Here is a 17,712-nt window from a genome sequence, read left to right as displayed (position 1 = left end):
TTGTTGTTACTGTTTTTGGCATATTAAATACACCACAGGTAGCTTGTCAGGCTCTGCCGTGAGTGTGGGATACTCTTGGTAGCTTGCTGGGCTCTCTGAGAGGAACGGAGGAATCGAACTGGGGTCGGCCTCGTGCAAGGCAAACACCCTACCCACTGTGCTATCGCTCCAGTCTAACTCCCATATAATAACATGGAGCAATAGCACAGCAGGCAGGGCATTTGCCTTGCACATGGCCGACCCGGATTCGATTCCTCTGTTCCTCTCGGAGAGCCCGGCAAGCTACTGATAGTGTCCCGCCCACATGGCAGAGCCTGGTAAGCTACCCGTGGCGTATTTGATATGCCAAAAACAGTAACAACAAGTCTCACAATGGAGACGTTATTGGTGCCTTCTCCAGCAAATCGATGAGCAATGGGATGACAGTGCGACAGTAACATAACAATTTCACTCCTAAGTATTTCTCTGATGAATGTAGAAAACCAATTTATAGTGATGTATGAGTGAATTAATAGGAATTTCTATCTGCCCTGGTTTCACTGGCGAATTTTTCCAAACATTTAAAGAAGACCTATTGCCTGTTTTCCTCAAACTTTTCCAGGAAATTGAAAAAACAGGAACTCTCCCAAACAGTTTCTATGAAGCACATATCTCCCTAATACCAAAAGCAAACAAAGACACCACTAAGAAAGAAAATTACAGACCAATTTCCCTGATGAACACCGATGCGAAGATCCACAACAAAATACTAGCAAATAGGATCCAACAACTCATCAAAAAGATCATACATCACGACCAAGTGGGATTCATCCCAGGGATGCAAGGATGGTTTAACATTCGGAATTTCTATCTGCCCTGTTGGATTCCCTGGTAATAATTAGTTACCTGCATGCAGGAATAGAAACAAGGATTTGGCATTAAAATAAAAATAAAAAAATTTTATTATGAAATTAGTTAATTGTAAAAAACTAAGGCTCTCTGAGGGGCGCGTGCACTCGAGGGCTCTCCGAGCGGCTCTGTCTCACCGCCCACGTTAGGTGCTCTGGAACCGCTGTGTGTGCTGTCCATCAAGGGCAGGCGACAGAAGGAAGAAGGCCAACTGGTTGCTCGATCAGTTTATTTCATTCTCTCTCTCTGCTTCTCTCCCGGCTCTCGATCTCTCTCTGGATCTCTGGATCTGGCCCCCCCAACCCACTCTTACAGCCTAGTTAAATCTCCCCAGCATGAGGGGGTTGGGGTGTACACCTAGGTGTGGTCACCATCAATAGGGTTGAGGTTCCTTTCCCTTAGGGAATGCTTCTCCTAGGACTTAATTCTCTCTCAGCAGGAGGATCCACTCAAGGACGGAGTCCCATGAGTGTGTTTCTCTTCTCCTCAGCCAGCAAACATATAAGAATTCATAATATTAATTGTTTTGTATGGACACAATAAGAGATGCATTAAAGCTTATAGAATTGCTCTCCTGGGGCCATCTCAATCTCAGACTACAGTGCTCAGGCCAGATCAGTCTTTCCTATCCCTAGCAGGGTCCTAGTCTCATCATTACTTTGGGATCATGACAGCATTTGTCTACGATCAAGCTCTTAACTTATAGTTAAGAATTAGGCACTTTGGCCAGGCCCATCTCGATGCCAGGGTAGCACATAACTCACCGCTTGCCCTGGATCCATCCCATCCCTTGTCGAGACCCTGCTTTTGGGGTGCTAGGAACTGAGGGCAACTGAGGCATAAGTGGAGAAAGCAGATGCCTGGGAGGGAATAATATTTGAAGCCAATTAAGTCCCAAGTTACAAAAACATAATATTGTCTTCTTGTGTCTATACAAAAAAGACATTGCTTTAAAGTAAATTATTCAAAAGGCATAAAGAGGGGAGAAAGGCAAAGTTATATAATATTCAGTGTCCTAGGAAGGTCTGACCTTACAAATTAGCAGAGTCAGATTAAGGGAAAGCCGAGGATTAACTGTTTTGGGGAAGAGAGCATAGAGAAGTGATTATAGCTAAACAAAGGGATGGGAGAGATTCGGGAACACCTTAACGGGTGAGACTAGGGTAAGCCTAAACTCCGGGAAAAACCGGGACAAGCTACTCATGCCAAGGGGGAGAGGACAAAGTAATGTCATCCTACAGTTAATAAAATTAATTTTGCTTAAAATAAATCTTAAATTTGGGCAAGGAATTAAAAAAAATAATTATATAGATGTATGTACATGATTACCTAAAAGAATTTAAATGAAGTTTAGAAGAACTTCTGCATCTTGTTTCCATTATCTTATGTTTGCTACTTCTGTCCATTTTTCTTATCTTTTTCTTCATTGGAACCAATGGTATCTCCAGTGGTATCATCGTTTTTCGGAAGTGATTAAGCCATGAGGGTGTAATTACAATTGAATGGGGTTAGTGTCTTTATAAAGGGCCAAGGCTTTTCTTGGGCCAAGAAAGCTCCTTTGCTCTTTCCATATTGTCATCAAAAGTTGAAGAAAGGATGAATTAAAAATGGATTACGGCACATAAAATTAGCTACAACTTTGGTGCTATTGGATGAGATTGAAGAAAGAAGTCTGTCCCTCTAGCTGCAGAATCTGTTGGTGCCTTGTTCTTGGACTTTTGTTCAGAACTGGGATATAAGTTAGATGATGCAGTCACTGTTCTTTTGCTATAGTAGTTGGAACAAACTAAGAACACACGTGACTGATAGCAGTGTGGGAAGTGATAAGGAACCAGGACCCCATGTTTGCGACAGTGAGGGCACAGAGTTGTGCAAGATGATAGACAATGTGATGGGAGGCATTCGTCATGGACTCTGGCATCACAGACCTTGAATGGCCAATGACCCCAGGCAGAAAGGAGCAGGACCCTCTTCTAATTTTGTCCTTGAGCAGCAGGAGGTACGGAGGGTCGAGGGGAAAGGGTATAGGCAGGAACATACTTCTAACAATCCCCTCGTCCTGTATTTTTATTGACAAACTTTTCAATGTCTTTTCTTAAATCTTCAAATGTAATGCATTAAAAATTATGATGCGTAATATATATGTATATGTTTTTGCTTGAGTTTGAGTGCTTTGCACTGCCTTTTTCTGGCCATTCATTCCTTTGCTAAAATAAATTATGTCTTCCCTAGTATTTGCTTAAGTATACATTCATCAAAATTTCCATTAAAGTATGGATAGAACAAATTGACAGGAAATAAGAAGCCCTTGGGATCAGAAAAGGTTGGTGTTCCTTGTTGATGAGATGACCTCAGACGCAGTGTGCCTGTACTTCTTCAAAGTGAGGCCTGTTGGAGGAGGCCATTGGGAAGGTGTGTCTACTCTTTGACCCAGTAACGGAGTAGGGTAACTGGAGAGTGCTTGGTCCCCTCTTCTTTTCTTGGAATGCATATTTAGTCCACTATTCCCACATTAAGCACTATTTCCAGGAGGGAACTTAAAAGAGAGAACCACAGGATGTAACCTAAAGAGATTAAAATCATGCATCATTTAGTGCATCACTCAAGGGATACAGTATGAGAAATGCATCAGTCGGTGATCTTGCTGTGAAAATTTTGAACAGTACAATTATACCAATCTGATGGAATAGCCTACTATATATCCAGGCAATGCAGTTTAGCCTGTGGGATCACTGTTGTATATACTATCTACTGCTGCTTGCATGTCATTAAGCAAAGAATGACAATAATGCTTTCCTATTGTTGAGGCCATCTGAACTGTTTCCATGACTGAACCCAGTAAGGTCTTTTATGTAAATTTTTAAGATTGTGGTATGAGTGTGTGGAGACCTACTTGTTTGCTACTGCCTCTTTTAAAGTTTTTAAAGTTTTTTTTAAAGTTTCCTTGTTTAACTGCTACCTACAAAACTTGAGTGGCTGGCTTCTCAATTCAGGCTCTTTTGAAGTAAGATTACTGGCCTAACTTTAAGACTTTACAAAGAGCTGTAGAATATTGCCAAATTTCTTTTCAGAAGTCTGTCTCTATCAATTTATATTCTCTCCAGAAAAAGGTAGGAGAACTGATTTTGTCACATGCTCAGAGTATTAAACATAATTTAAAATATTTTATTAATTATATGAAAGCTGGTAACATAATATTATTTACAGTTACTTGTTTTTTTTATGGCTGAGCTTTCTCCAACATGTTAGTTTACAGGTTGTAGTTTCTCTTTTGTAAATCTCCTGCTGGTTACCATTTATTTTAATGTTCTTATCTCTTAGCATACTCTCTTTGTTTAATAAGAACATTTACCCTTGTCTTATTTCCTGCAAGCATTGTTCAGTCTGTTGTTTGTCTTTGTATTTTAGTTGCGTTTTATGTACAGAGGTTTTAAATTTTTTTGCACATAAATCCTTCAATATTTTCCTTTGTTCTTTCTTAAATGCTACAGCTAGGTTTAGGCAATAATATTTTAAAAAGAAGTTAGAAAAATATGCCACCACTTTCTTCCAGGTTTTTAATTGATTTTCCCCCAAATACATATTTTATTATTTATTTTACATATTTAACTATTTGAAATATATTTTGATAATTTGAGAGAGCCTATTGAGACTATGATGTTAAATGAGAGTTGTCTGTCAGCCCAGATTTGTCTCTGAGTACTGTTTTTATTTCGTTTTAGATTTACTGGCCCCCGGCCCAGAGGAAGATTCCTAGAATGGCGAAAGGATCATTGTTGATGTTTTATGAGAAATGGCCTGGAGACTCAGATGGAATGGTAGATGCTTAAAAATGGCTGTTTGGGATTAGAGAGATAGTTAAGGCACATGGCATACATGTAATTATCTCAGTCTCCAGCACCACATGGTCCCCCGATCATGGCTGGGTTGTGGCCTAGGTAATTCCTGGCCTGAGTAGCGCATGACACAGATCCCTGTTAAATTTTAATTTATTTATCTGTTGAATGAGAATAATGGCAGTACTGCCTGACGGTTAGGGCATGAAAAAGATTAAAAGAGAAATACACAGAGCAACTCAGTAAGAAGATTCTCTAGAGAATACACTTATAGACACTGGTTGTCAGTGCCATCATTTTGTCCCCTCTCCCCCGCTCCCCGCCCTGCTTGTGCAAATCCAAAGAGTGAAGACACAAAACAAAAATTTTTACTTAAGGTAGGCACTGTTTCCTGAGACTTCTGGGCTGTTTCAGGAGACAAAGATACTTATTTGAAATCTTTTCAGGCAAAGGCTAGGATAGGACCGAGGTTTTTCCTGAATGGCTGACAACGCAGTGAATTTGATGTCTGTGAAGCTGCCTTTGCCTAAGGGGCTGCGCTGCAGAGTGTGGGAGACTTGTTCCTTTCTGTCCCTGCATTCCCTTGGCATGTTCAGGATATAAATGAACTGAGGTTTAGACCAACCAGTGTAGAATGCGGAATGCCAATTAGCTTGTCAACACAGCAGGAGTTTTTGAAGAGAGGTGATATGATGCCACCTATTCTTTGGGAGGAAGAAGGCTGGGAGATAGATTTGAAGTAGAGAGACATAAGGAGGTTACTCCATTGGTACAGTTGGGGAGACCTACAGACTTATGGGGAGGAAGGAGAAGGACAGAGATAAGAATTTGGGTTGGGTGAAAGATTTGATGCAGAGACTCAAAAGAGATTGACTACATTTGCCTGGGGGTGGTATATGAGAACTGTCAAAAATAAGTAAGTCCTATATCAAAGTGGTGAAAACAGATTTTATTCAGTAATAACTAAAATGAGCCTAAATTTATTCTGATTTGTAAAGAAGTGACATGACCTTCTGTAGGAAGAATGGAGGAGGAAGGAAGAGGAGGGGATAGGGTACATTTTGAGACAGAGATGTAAAAAGTGGACAAAAGAACTGGTTCATTATAAAATGTGGTTAAAAGAATTTGTCCAAATAAGTGAAGTAAACTCAGCTGTCGCTGTTAACTGGTAATTATACGTTACATAATTTTTAGAAGACAACATTTGGAGTTAAAAATAAATTTTAGGTTGATTTTTTTTTTTGTTAACCTGACAGCTATTTTCTAAAGAGAGGAAAAAAATCACATTGTCTCATGAAAAATGATGCAAGATTACATCACCTTATTCATTCAAAAATTTGCCTTTTAAGATAACTGATGGAAGAACATTGAGCCAAATTTTAGAACAGGAATAAGGAAACATTGTATTGAATGTCTCTATGCTGGTCACATACTTGATTGAAGTAGATTGCACTAGAGATTAGTTAGTAATATGTCTTAATGGGGTTCAGCAAAAAGTTTTGTTGAAACAAAATTATCTGTCGAAGAAAAACAATGCATAAAAGCAATTAAAATTTGGTGCCGGGGAGCTAGTGTGTCCAACCAGAGTCTGACCCCTAGCACTCTGTATGGTCTCCCAAATCCTGCCAAAGTGATCCCTGAGTGCAGAACGAGGAGTAAGTCCTGATCTCAGCCAGTGATGGCCCCAAGCAAGAACAAGACAAACAAACAAACAAAAAAAAAAATCAAAATTCTTGATCCTTGGTACAAAAGTAGAGGTGCTATTCTTTTCCCTGGAAAAGCTTTGAATTTGGTATTCGTACCTTTTAATTCTGAACACGTAAAATTTATTCCAAGCAGGTGAGAGTAGATCAAAATTAGGCAAATCTTCGAAATATTTTATCATGTTAATTTTATTACTAGTAATTTATGTAATTTAGTGTCACATACTTTATCACCAGTGCAAAGGAAAATTATGAATATTTGTGTATCATGGACTGGAGCGATAGCACAGCGGGTAGGGCGTTTGCCTTGCATGCGGCTGACCTGGGTTCCATTCCTCCATCCCTCTCGGAGAGCCCAGCAAGCTACTGAGAGTATCCTGCCTGCACGGCAGAGCCTGGCAAGCTACCTGTGGTGTATTCGATATGCCAAAAACAGTAACAAGAAGTCTCACAATAGAGATATTATTGGTGCCCGCTCGAGCAAATCAATGAACAACGAGACTACAGAGCTACCCCAAAATGCTGAGAGCTGTCTGAAAGTGGCCCAGGGATATAAGATGTCTCAGCCACGTGCTTCCGGAGCTTGGTTTTATAGTCCCACAAAACAGTCAAAAAAAACCCCATAAAATCCCAAACCGTACCTAAAAGAAACGTCTACCTCATTCATGAAAACTCAGGGTAGAGAAAAAGACCTAGGACCTAAGTTGTTTCTACTTGGCAAGGTGATTTTCATTTCCTCAGGACACATTTAAGATGCAGCTTCAGGAAATTAAATGTACAAGGTTGCTTCTATCTAACCTCTATATATCCTGCTCCTCTGTACTGAGACCTCTCTCTCCAGTTGACTGAGCTCATGAGCTGTAAGATTTCAGGTTAGTCTCCCTATTTTAGAACTGATTAGTTCATCTCATAACTCCTCACTTATAGAGTTCTAATCATCCTGGTGAGAAATAGATCCAAGTTAGAGCACTCCTCATATCTCATATCTCATTTCTCTTTCTTTCTCAATTGTAGTCATTAGGTGCTTTCTAGAACCATTTCTTTTATTTTCTTCGGCACTATTACCTTGAGCAAGAGTTTGTCTTAAGTGAATTTTCTTCTGCTTTAAAGCAACCTTCATTTTATCTACTTGAAGTTTCCTCGGGGTTCATAATTGACATGGTTTCTTGTTTTCATTACATGTATTTCTCTGATATTTGAAATTGTTTAGAACACATTAATAAGTTTCTAGAAATTTGAAGTCTTTTTTTTTTGAAATAATGTTCTTTGTGACTATCAGGTGACGGTGTCCAATTATAGGGTGTGTGTGTGTGTGTGTGTGTGTGTTAGGGAAAGGAAGGGGGAGAGGGAGAGGAAGAAAGAGAGAGAGGGAGAGAGAGAAAGAATAAATATCTATCTTTGATTTACTTTGCATAGCATGCATACCATTTTACCTGGCATTTTATTTTCTCTCCCTTTTTCATTGTTTCATTGTGGCAATATTTTACATCTCTGTGTGGTTGCAGAAGATTTTACTTTGGTCGCTCAGCAAGCCTGTGAGCTAGTTATTTTGCTGTTTTACTCATGCTGATTCTGAAGGAAACTGAGTCTTAGAGGCACTGTATGCGTCAGCCGATTAAATAGCCCATTACATCATAATGACTTCTAATAATCGGTTCTAATATACCTATTTAATTTGTGGTTGAGAGAACTCCAAAGTGGTATTTATCTTTTAAATCTTTTCAACCTTTTAAAATGCATAAGGATAGAAAACATATAATTATCATTGGGACAAGAGAAGGTAGAAAAAGATTTTACTGTTACAAAATCTTCGTGAAATAGACTTTATATATATATTTATAGTTCAATGATTGCTGCTATATTGCTTACTTCAATTTGTAACATTTGAGTCTGATCTCTATCTTCACGCTTAAAATGTTCAGACACCTAATAAATTAAAAACCCATGTACATTCTAAAGATCATAACAAAAATTACCTGGATTGCATATTTCTATTTTCCATTTTTATCACTTAAATTGTTTTAAAAATTGAATCACTGTGAGACAGACCCTTACAAAGTTCATGATTAGGTTACAGTCATACAGTGTTCTAACATCTATCCCTTCACCAGTGTACATTTCCCAGCACTAGTATCCCCAGTTTCCCTTCCATAACTCCCCTCACATCCCCCAGTCTGCCTCCTCTATGACAGGTACTTTTCTTCTCTCTCTCTCTCTCTCTCTCTCTCTCTCTCTCTCTCTCTCTCTCTCTTCTCTCTCTCTCTCTCACTTTTATCTGGCTTCAGAAACTTGCCTGGCAATCCCATTTGTGATTTTGAGGTTGCCTTTCGAACAAAATGTAATTTGTATATGATCTCATATACAAATGAGATCATATTTGTATCATATTTGTATAAGATTTTTAATCCAGGCCTTCATTTACAGTCTTTAACAAAGACATTGTTTAGCTGATTTTAATTCTGATGTTGGCTTACTCCACCAAGAAATCTCCCTTTTGGGTCAACTTTTCCTTATGTGGAGGTGAAGAGAAGAGAGAATTCAGAGTTAGTTAAGTAGAGTGTTAACAGTTGATACTCTAAAGGATATTGAAGAAGAGGCAAAGGGTCTTAGAATGACTATAGTAGGGGAAAAACATGCGGAATTGAATATAACAGAACAAACAAAACCTTTTGAACTTGATTGAAGGTGGAAAAACTACTTGCTATCTGTCATGCTGATACAAGTGGCCAGCAGCAGCTGAATTACAACATCAAGAGAAAATTTCCCTATAGTTGTTATGGTGATCACATGTATAATTCATTTTAAATAGAAGCATCCTTTTAAAACGTTATTGTTCTTTTGTAGGACCCCACCTGACAGAACTCAGGGGTTTCTCCTGGCTTTGTGCTCAGGGATCACTCTTGGTAGTGTTAAAGGGACCATATGTGGTTTCAGGGATCCAACTGGGGTCTACTGTGTTCAGGGCAAGCATCTTACCACTTGTACTATGTCTCCAACCCATTATGCTTTTGAAGCATGAGAAAGTGATTTAATTTTGTATACATACATTGAGAAGTGCAGTGGGATCCTTTCTCATTTTCAGCCTAAAAGGCTGCTAGTAATCTCTGAACCAACTGGCATGACAAAGGAAACATTCATAGAATTAATTGCACCATTAAGATAAATGCAAAGTCAAACAATTATCACAATTAGAGATCAAACTATTATTTGAGTGTGTTAATATTCATTTGTAATAGAAATAACTTAAAAACTGTGAACAAAACGATCCTTTAAATTATATCTATCTGTAAGGTATAGTAAATTGGCAATATGTATCAGACTTAAAATGTGCTCTTTTATAGATTCATTAAAATAAATATGCACAAAAATGTGCTAATCTTTTGCCTCAACAAGTTTTGTTCTAAGAACTTATGTGAGAATTAATTCAGAAATATATATATACAGTACATACAATAATTTTCAAAGTTGCTTTCTATAATACTAAAAATTGATTTCCATACTTTACATTTATCTCAAATCTTTTTTTTTTTTGCCTTTTGGGTCACACCTGGTGATGCTCCGGGGTTACTCCTGGCTCATGCACTCAGGAATTACTACTGGCAGTGCTCGGGGGACCATATGGGATGCTGGGAATCGAACCTGGGTTAGCAGTGTGCAAAGCAAACGCCCTATCCACTGTGCTATTGCTTCAGCCCCTGTATCTTTTTTTTTTTCCTTAAATTTTATTTATTTATTTATTTATTTATTTATTTATTTTTAATTTAAATTTTATTGAATCACCATGTGGAGGGTTACAAAGTTCTCAGGATTATGTCAGTTATACAGTACTCAAACACCCTTCCCTTCACCCGTGCCCATGTTCCATCACCAACCCCCCCATTATACCTCCCGCCCCCTCCCGCCCACCCAGTCCCCGCCCTTGTAAGTGATAAGTTTCACTTCGTTTACTCTTTATCTTGGTTACAGTCCATGTTTCAACACATAATTCACTATTGTTGCTAGGATTTCCCCCCAAAAAAGAGAAGACAGTCCCACTGTCAAGGAAGCATTTGATGGCTCTCCATTGCTGAGAATGTAGAGATATTAAGTCCCGCTGTTTGTTACATAACTTTTCTATTTTTTCCCCCCTCGTCCCATGCCACCGAGATCACGCCTGTTTAGTAATCACCACGCTGCCTGACAAAGGGAAAACAAACCAAAAGAGATGGTTATTTCTCGTCATCAGCCGGCGTGGGGCTCTGGCTTAGTTGATAGTCTGGTAGAATGTCTGCAAGCAGTTTCTGGAACCAAAAGTAATACGCTGGTATCGGCCCCGGCTCAAGATTCCACCAGCATCCCGCTGTTCCAAGTACATAATAATTTATTCCCTTGTATCCCATTCCCACGCCACCAGGTCCGTGTCAGCTTAATGGACATCATACTATGGTTAACGCCACGCCGCGTTTCTTCCCGAGAAAGAAGGATATTTCTTCTCAGCCGGCGTGGGGATATGGCTTAGTTCAGTCTATAGAGATGGCTACCACTTTGGTGGCCTTCAATATTTCAGCAAAAGACTTACTATTCTTGTTAGGATTTCCCACCAAAGTCCGACCCGTTAAAAGGGAACTATTTCATATTGGTGCTGATTAAATGACAATAGGTTGCGCGGCCATGGCAGCAGCCTCGCGGCTTTGAATTTCTGTATAAAGTCCAGGGAAAGTACAGCCAGAAATTACACATCGCTACAAACTTTAACCCTATTATGGTCCCCCCAAAGTCCAACCCATTACAAAGGAACCATTTCATATTGCTGATGATTAGATGACATTAGGCTGCCGCGGCCGCACGGTTTTGGGTTTCTATATAAAGTCCAGGGAAAATTCTGCCTAAAATTCTATTGCTACAATCTTTTACCCTTTACCAAAAAAACTTAGTACTATTGTTTGGAGTTTCCCCCCACGTTAAGCCCTGCCAAAAAGGAACATTTACACGTTGCTGACAATCAAGAGATATTATCGCAGCCGCGCGGTTTTGGATTTCTATATGAAGTCTAAGGAAAATTCTTTTGGTAATTGCATCACTCGCTGGCAGCGCCTGGGCCAGAAGCTCCGAGCACACAGTTTGGAGGCATTTTGGGGGCGCCGCTCGTGTCCAAAGTGCTTCAGTTGCCTCCGGGGTCGATCTCGCGCGGGGCCGCAAAGGAGCGTCCCCACATGGCTCTGTGCTTAAATGTCGGCCGGCACCGCCCCTGTATCTTAAATCTTGACAGCATATGTCTTTCTCCCAAATAATCATTGTTATGTCTTTGGAAGTCATACTACAGAATAGGAATGGCAAACTTTCTCTGTAAAGAGGCAGTTAGTATATATTTTATTAGCTGAGGGATTGTTTCCATAAATGTGAGGTTATTTCCATGAAACTTCAGTTTCTGGACCTTGAAGTTGGAATTCCTTACAATATTCTTGCATCACAAAAAATGATATTCTTTTGATTGTTTTTGATCTTTCAGAAGTGCAAATATCATTTTTAGCTTATGGCTGTATAAAAGCATTCAGTAGCTAGAATTGAATCTCTGTTGATAAATATTTTGTGTTGACAAATATTTACTGATAAATAATAAAATTAATTTATCATTAATGTAAATATGTAAATTTAACATACTAATGCTCTAAATGCAAAACACTGTTTTAAGGCCTGGCCTGGCATGGGAAGTCAGAACTCCCTCTCTCCCTCTGGGGATTGAACTGTCGCAAACTTGGTCCAAGCTGAAGCTCGAGAATATACAAGCATATTTCCCCTCTCTCTGAACCCTGCCACCATCAGGAGAAAGCGCTTAGCCAAGCTTGATCAAAGAATGTGAGACATGTACAAAGGCTAATATGTCGCTAACAACCCACTTGCTGAATCCAGTGTACCAGTGACCCTTACTAAATTCATTCAAGTTCAGTCAAAAAGAGTCATTCCTTGCTTTATAGATTGATAAGAACTAATAGATTGCTTTTAGTTATTAGGTTTTTGGGTGGTAAATGAATTGATAGACTTGAGAGATGGCACAGAAATCTAATTTCTGCTTGATTCAACAGGATGAAGAGAGGCAGGAAGATCAAAATAAGAAGTCTAGATATGGGTATTGGGAACACCTGTTCAGAGCAGAGGGCAGGACTCCAGGACTGGTGTCGAAGATCCCAAAGCCAGGGCCATTTCTCTTGGACTGCATGGCGACATGTCCACCATATCGTTACTCTTCCAATGACCAGGAAATGACTTTGTCATTTAGGAGCAGAATTTTCAGGAGATAACACATCAGTTTAGAACTTCCTTCGCCAAGGAAGTTAGAACCCCAGAAGCTTACCAGGCATTGTGTTTACAGAAAACTTTAGGATCAGTTTCTGGGTGATAGTTTTGAATTTGGAACCTGAAATCCTGAATATTCTTTTTGCAACTTCTGGAGGATATAGGGGCTGTCATGTAAGTGGATGTCCATGAACTTGTCATGAGTACTTTAGAATCCCAAAGATGGATAAGCACAGTAGGGTCATCTCTGATCCAAGGCTATACTGACATGTTAGTTAAAAATGTTTATTGTTACCATTACTTTGTGTCCCAAAGAAGAACTTTATAAATACTATATATATACACACATATATGTATATATATACACATATATGTGTATATATGCATATATATATATATAAATGTTAGACAGTTAGAATCAGGGACATTGTTTTATTTGCCAAGGTGTATCAGATGGGATGGACACATCATGTGATTTGGAGACAACTGCTGGACTAGAGCTGTTGCCAACTGGATTCCAAGGGACATCAAAAGAACTCCTGGTCGCCCACCTACGAGACAGTCAGACTTCTTCATCAAGACCCTGAACAAATGGTTTGAGGCTCTTCATGTTTCTGGAGTGAGCAGATGCCATTGGGCTACACTAGCACACAACAAGGACGAATGAAGACGTTACTGGCACCCGCTCAAGCAAATCAATGAGCAACGGGATGACAAGTATCTATCTATCTATCTATCTATCTATCTATCTATCTATCTACCTATCTAATTTGCTGTACACACAGTGAATTCAGTAATATAAGATTACTTAAGTGAGAATTAAACTTGTTTCCTTCATATTGATGAAATTGTTTTATCCAGAATCTACAGTCATTATGAGATTCTCACTGCTGAGTAAGAATAACATTTTGTTCTTTACTTGTGCATAGTTTTTACAAACCATTTTCACTTAGATCACTTCATTTATTCTCACCATAATCATTTAGGTGTTTATTATTATTAATGTAATAATAATAAATAAGAATAAAGTGAAACAAGAAAGAAGATAGCTTATTCCAGCTCAAATTAATTAAGTGGCTGAAGTGGCACACACAGGCTCTTTGATTCAAAATCTAAGCCACTCTCCTTGACAGCATAGCTTTCTCCCTAAACACAGTTTCTTAGGTTAGCTGTGTATGATTGATTAAACCAAATTTCTTCCTCCAAGGCAGAGGAACTTGTTCCTCTAGAGCATCACTGCTGTTTCCAGGGATCAATGCTATAAAGCAAGTGGGAAAATTGGTTGCCTGTTAGGCATTTGTTAAAAACATTTGTAAAACTCATCTGTTTTGTGGGAATGTGATTTGGCATATCAATCTATAATTATGCTCTAGAGTTCCTTCATAGAGTGCATACTAACCGAATTGTGGAATTCAGTAATTGTGAAATTACTATACTAGATCCTTCTAACTTTTATTTCCTTCCATGTTTCAAACTTCTTTTAATGGCAACATCATTTATCTAGTCCCCCAGGACTTTTTGCCACCTTCTACATTTACTCTCTTCTCATCTGCCAGTGCATCAAAGAGATGGTGGCATCTAAGCATTTGTTAGTCTGTACCCATCTCTTCACAGTGATGAAATTAGCTCACTTTTCCCTCCTATTCCCAAGGCTATGACCTTGTCAAGTCCTTTACTCTTTTCTGCATTGACTCTGAGGGCAATCATATAGAATTGTGTTTCTTACTTTCTTTCTTCCCTCTTATCCTTATTGTGCACTGCCCTCAAGATAAACCTTTGGAAACAATTATATCACTGCTGTGCTTGTGGAAATCTTTTGTAGATAGATCTACCTTGCTTACAAATAGAGTATAAGATGGTGCTTTAACCCCTCCCCTTTAAATGGGCTATTTTAAAATTAATTTTTAACTGAGGCACCATGAGAGATATAGTTACAAAGTTGCTCATGATGGAGTATCAGTCATACAGTGTTAAAACACCATCCCTTCATCAGTGCATATTTTCCTTCACCAATGTCCCTAGTTTTCCTCCTGCCAGCTCCCCCTGCCCTGCTCTCTCTCTCTCCCTTTCTCCCTTTTTTCCCTTTTTTTCCCTCTCTCTATCTTCCTCCCTCTCTTAGGCATGGTGGTTTGTAATATACTGAAAGGGTATCATGCGTATCACTCTACCTCCTGTCAGCACTAAGTGTCTGTCCTAAGTGATCATTTCCAATTATCATTATATAGTGGTCCCTCTGTCCAAATTACATTCCACCTCCCAACTTGTGGCAAGCTTCCTACCATTGAACAACCTTTGTTTCTACTATATTTTTATATTATTCATATACTATATATAAATCATATATTCATATACTATATATATATTAATCCTATATATATAACAAACGAGTGTGATCATTCTATGTTGTTGCCCTCACTCGGACTAATTGCACTCAGCATGATACTCTCCAAGTCCATCCATGTATAATCAAATTTCATGATTTAACTTTTCCTAGCCCCTTGATGGTTCACCGCTTCATCATGGCGAGGGGGTGGTAATGGTGCCAACCAGTGAAGAGTGAACCAACAGGTGTTGCCCAGAGATGCAGATAGGTACAGGGCTGGACTTCTTGCATCGACTGTGTCAATTTGACCAGTACTTTCTGTACTTGAGCAGCACATCCATGCATAATGTGTGTGGCATATTTGTCAGCGTGCAGATCGTTACAACATGCCACCTGCACAGCAGAGCCTGGCAAGCTACCTGTGGTGTATTTGATATACCAAAAACAGTAACAAAAATGGGCTTCATCCCCTGACCCTTGAAGAGCACCTAATACAACAGCATTGAGAAGGACAAGCAAGGAGAAGCTGCCAAAATCTTAGGGCTGAACTAGGCTGCCAAAACGAAGAAGGACTAAAATGACTGCCTGTACTCTTAACGCACATATGCTGGCATTGGAAGCATCCATCGAGGACCTGATGGTGCAAGCGCAGAAGACCAAGTACAACATCATAGGATTGACCGAGATGAGAGGGCATCGATCACATCGTGGTGTTTTTGACACTGGAGAAGAGCTGTTCCTTGAAACATGCGACAGTAGAGGCATTGGTGGTGTCAGTGTCCTCATCAACATGAACTTGACCATGAGCATTGATTCATTCGAATGCCTAACAACCCGAATCGAATGCTTATATTTTAATAGATGTGGCTCATTGCTGGCAGTTTCTATCTTCGTTGTCTACACATCAACATCCAACTACAATGAAGAAAAAATTGAGAAATTTTACATAGGGTTGGAGAAATTCTATAAAGAAGACCACACCTTCTACAAGGTCATTGTTGGTGATTTTAATGTCAAGATAGGACCAAGAAGGTCGCCTGAAGAACTCCACATTGGGACCCACAGCCTAGAATGGAATGAACAGGGTGAGAGACTGTCTGAGTTCATCATGTTGACCAAGACCATCCATAGTAACTCGCAGTTCCAGAAGACCGAATCTAAACGTTGGAAATGGGAGTCTCCTGGTGGACGGTTCCACAATAAAATTGACCACATCATATTCATTCAACGGTTTTGCCTGATCAATGTCACTGTTGTCCCAAAATTCCAAATGAGATCAGACCACCATCTCCTTCATGCAAAATTTTACCCCATGAAGCAGGAAGAAAGGGCTATAAAGTTTAAGAAGAGAACTCCCAGAATGACCACACCAATTGGGAATTCTTTGGCACTATTGCGGCAATATGGGAAGATGCTGTCATTGAGAACATCGATGAGGAATATGATCAACTGGTTCAGCACCTTCCCGATTATGTGAGGAATGCCAAGAGAGAGAAAACCACAAAAAGACACCTGTTTTTGGAAACTCTTGAGCCCATTCGCCAATGGTTTGGCATGAGCCTCAGGTAATAACAAGCTAATGTTCAAACTCTCAAAGCTGTGCAGAGAAGCAATAAGGGAAGACCTCAAAGAGAGAAGAGCAGTGGTGGCCGATGAGGATCCTCCATGAGCTGTATTATGGACTCACCACCAGGATCTCAACATTCTACAAGGAAGTGATCATCAACACAAAGAGAGCGGTTCAGCAGGGCAATACCATTTCACCGAAACTCTTCAGTGCCACCCTCGAGAACGTCATGTGACAACTGGAATGGGAAGGAATGGGAGTGAAGATAGATGGTCAGCAACAATATCACCTCTGCTTCACTGATGATATCATTCTAATAACGCCAAATATTAGCCAAGTGGCACGAATCCTGGCCGACTTCGACCATGAGCATGGATAGGTTAAATTGTAGCTGAATCTCACGAAGACAATGTTCATGAGAAATGGACTAGTTCCTCATGTTCCATTTGCTCTCAATGGAACAAACATCTCTGAATGCAGCAGTTTTGTGTACCTGGGTTGAGAACTCAACATGACAAATGACCTGGCACCTGAGCTGTGCAGGAGGAAGAGAGAGGCGTGGAATGCCTTCAAGAGCGTCGAAGAAGTTGTTAAGAGGATGAAGAAGCTTTGGCTCCAGGCACATCTTTTCGACTCCACTGTCCTTCCTGCACTAACATATGCCTCAGACACCTGGGCTTTACAAAAATAGGATAAGAATTCTATTCAGGTCTCCCAAAGAGCAATTGAAAGAGCTATGCTTGAAGTATCACATTTCACTCAAGTGAGAGAAGGAATCTGGAGTTCAGACCTCCATCAACGATTGAGAATCAGGGACGCTGTCTCGTTTGCCAAGGTGTTGAAAATCAGATGGCTGTACACATAATGTGATTTGGAGACGACCGCTGGACTAGAGCTGTTCCTGACTGGATTCCACAGGACATCAAAAGAACGTGTGGCTGCCCACCTATGAGATGGTCAGACTTCTTTATCTAGACCCTAAATGAATGTCTGAGGTTCTTTGTGTTCCTGGAGCGAGCAGACACCATTGGGCTCCACTAGCATGTGACAGGGATGGAGACGTTACTGGCGCCCGCTCAAGCAAATGGATGAGCATCGGGATGACAAGTGATAAAAATTTTT

General features: G+C 39.8%; 1 pseudogene; it reads left to right on the top strand.

Annotated features, from left to right (window-relative positions):
• The first annotated feature begins 2,821 nt into the window (after positions 1 to 2,821).
• Positions 2,822 to 17,712, top strand: part of LOC101554568 (aldo-keto reductase family 1 member B1-like) — a 32,155-nt pseudogene continuing 17,264 nt past the window's right edge.

The sequence above is a fragment of the Sorex araneus genome, chromosome 11, assembly GCF_027595985.1.
Source record: "Sorex araneus isolate mSorAra2 chromosome 11, mSorAra2.pri, whole genome shotgun sequence".
In the NCBI taxonomy this organism is placed as follows: domain Eukaryota; kingdom Metazoa; phylum Chordata; class Mammalia; order Eulipotyphla; family Soricidae; genus Sorex; species Sorex araneus.
The sequence above is the reverse complement of the archived record's forward strand: the minus strand, read 5'-3'. Positions and strand labels throughout refer to the sequence as shown.